Source organism: Elephantulus edwardii, unplaced genomic scaffold (genome assembly GCF_000299155.1).
Source record: "Elephantulus edwardii isolate Elephantulus edwardi_28Jun2011 unplaced genomic scaffold, EleEdw1.0 scaffold00083, whole genome shotgun sequence".
Classification (NCBI taxonomy): Eukaryota; Metazoa; Chordata; class Mammalia; order Macroscelidea; family Macroscelididae; genus Elephantulus; species Elephantulus edwardii.
In genome coordinates this window covers 14,427,146-14,429,939 of record NW_006399833.1, presented here as the reverse complement: position 1 = coordinate 14,429,939, position 2,794 = coordinate 14,427,146, and positions in this window count along the sequence as shown.

The following is a 2,794-nucleotide window of genomic DNA, read 5'->3' as shown; positions in this document are numbered from 1 at the left end:
AAAAACATAGGATATAAATAAATGACAATAAATAAATTGGACAATAAATAAATTGGACAATAAATAAATTGGATAGTGTAGATTTAGAAAATGTGTAATTCTGCCTTTGGCCAGCACTGAATTTGAAGTATTAGAAGAGAAGATCTACCCAGTAGATAAACTTTTTTTTTTTAGTAGATAAGCTTTTAAAAAAGGAGAATCTGGTAGTTGGAGTTAAGGCTTCACTGAGGGTAAACATTGGTTCCCTCTTGGTATTCTGAGGCTACTTGCATTTGAATGGATTTGTGGACTTAACATTGGATTTTTTTATTCAAGAGATTCACATTCAAAAGAAGGCCAAGCAAAAAAGGAGGGAAGAAAAAAGAAAACAAAGACAGGAAGAGACTGTCTTTTAAAAATTGAAATGAGCTGTTTGGCTGCTAAGACCAAGTAAAGTTGGTTTCCATCAGAGCCCAGTTCCAAGACTTGAGGTTGGAGTATACTCACTTAAAGTGGTCACTTAGATCCACAGGAGTGACTGTGAGAGTAATGTTGTTGTTGTTGTTAAGTGCCATCAAGTCGCAGGTGACTCATAGCGACCCTATGAAGGAGAGTCCTTGATACTTGGGTGCCTTTCATCCTCTCTCCAGGTTCATAGGGTTTCCGGAGGCAAGCTATTACGGAAGTGGATGCCACTCCTCCTTCCACGCTTGTTTTAATTGGGGAGCTCCACCCCACTCTCAGTCCGCATTGGGTAGCCAACCATTAACACATTTGACACATCCGTGTCACAGTGTTCAGCCTCACAGCAACCACAGGTGACTGACCACAGGACGGCAACTTGTACACCAGGGCTATACAACCTAGAGGAATGTCTGAACAAAAACAATGAAAGACTGGCCTGAGGGCCACCTTGGTCTTGGTCACATCATTTTCTCTTCACTGGGCCAGCTGATCTCGTGAGAGGAATACAACAGTGAATAAAGAGGCTGTGCTTGGATGTGAACGCAGCCCATGGACAGATGTGTGGATGAGCAAGGAAGCTTTGGCTTTAGAAGCAGTGAGTTGTGAGAAACCCAGCTTGTTGACTTCTTGGCTCCGTGTGGGGTCTAGCACTGAGTGAGGAGATCAACAGTCCTGGAATTCTGGGAAAAGTGTGGGCTCCTAAGTGTGAAGCTAATGTCCACTTGAACCTCGCCATGGATAGCTAGAACCCAACCAGAAGAAGATAAAATGATCCCTGTTATAAGCTGGAGTGATCCCACAGAGTGTGGAAATTATCGAACAATATTACTAATATCACTTGCAAGCAGGATTTTGCTGAAGATTATGCAAAAACGACTGGAACAGCACAGCAACAGAGAACTACCAGAAGTGCAGGCTGGATTTAAACGGGGCCGTGCTCCTAGGGTATTGTAGCTAATGTTAGATGGATCTTGGCAGAAAGCAAGGAGTACCAGAAGAATGTCTATCTTTGTTTCATTGATTATGCAAAGGCATTTGACTGTGTGGATCATAACAAACTGTGACTGACTCTGAGAAGAATGGGAATCCGAGAACACTTTATCGTGCAAGTGGCAGTCTTCAGAATAAAGCAAGGAAACACTGCATGGTTCAAAATTGGGAAGGGTGTATGCCAGGATTGTGTCCTGTCTCCATACCTTTTCAATCTTTATACAAAACAGGTTATCCAGGAGGCTGGGCTGTATGAGGACAAATGTGGCATTAGGATTGGAGGAGGAATCATCAACAATCTGCGTTATGCAGATAACACAACCTAGTTTTCTGAAACTGAAGGAGATCTGAAGCACTTGCTTTGGAAGGTCAGGGACTGCAGCCTTCAATATGGATTGAGACTCAAGAAAACAAAGATCCTCACCACTGGGTCGATTGGCAGCATCATAATGGATGGTGAAGAGATTGAGATTGTTAACAGTTTTAGTTTGCTTGGTTCCGCAATCAACATTCTTGGCACCAGCAGCCAGGAAATTAAAAGGCGTATTGCGATGGGAAAGTCTGCAGTTAGAGACCTCTCTAAAGTGCTGAAGTGCAACGATGTCGGTCTGGAGACTAAGGTGCGCCTGATACATGCCATGGTCTTTGCAATCACTTGTTATGCATCAGAGAGCTGGACAATGACTAAGGAGGATAGACAGAGACTTGATGCCTTTCAGCTGTGGTACTGGAGAAGAGTATAGAATATACCATGGACTGCTAAGAAAACAAACAGGTTTGTCCTGGAGAGGGTGAAGTCAGGCTACTCCTTGGAGGCAAGGATTCTGACATATTTATGACATATTTTGGACATGTTACAAGGAGGGATCAGTCCTTGGAGAGGGACTTCATGCTTGGGAGAGTGGAGGGACAGCTCAGGAGAGGAAGACCCTAGATGAGATGTATTGATTCAGTGACCGGGGGTAATAATGGGGGCAGGTGTGTTGGAGATGGTGAGATTGGCACAGGATAGGGCAGAGTTTAAGGCTGTTGTACATAGGATCTCTGTGAGTTGCAGGCGACTCAACAGCACATAAAAACAAGAAAATGAGCTAGAGTTGTTTGCTGTTGAACAGAGGATCCTTTACAGAAGGGACATGCTCGGAGTACTGGTTTGATAGGGAAGGGAAATCAGAATTTGGCTGTTTAAAAGGAGGATATTAGGGCAATTACAGGCTTTCACAAAAGCATTTATTAGGAAGATGATCACACGAGAGGAGATTGTCCATCCTTTTCCCGTGAAGCCACTTGTGGCCTCAAACTGTGTGCTTTTGGGATTGCAGCGCAGCTTCTTTTTTGTTTCTTTGTCCTTTCTCTCTCT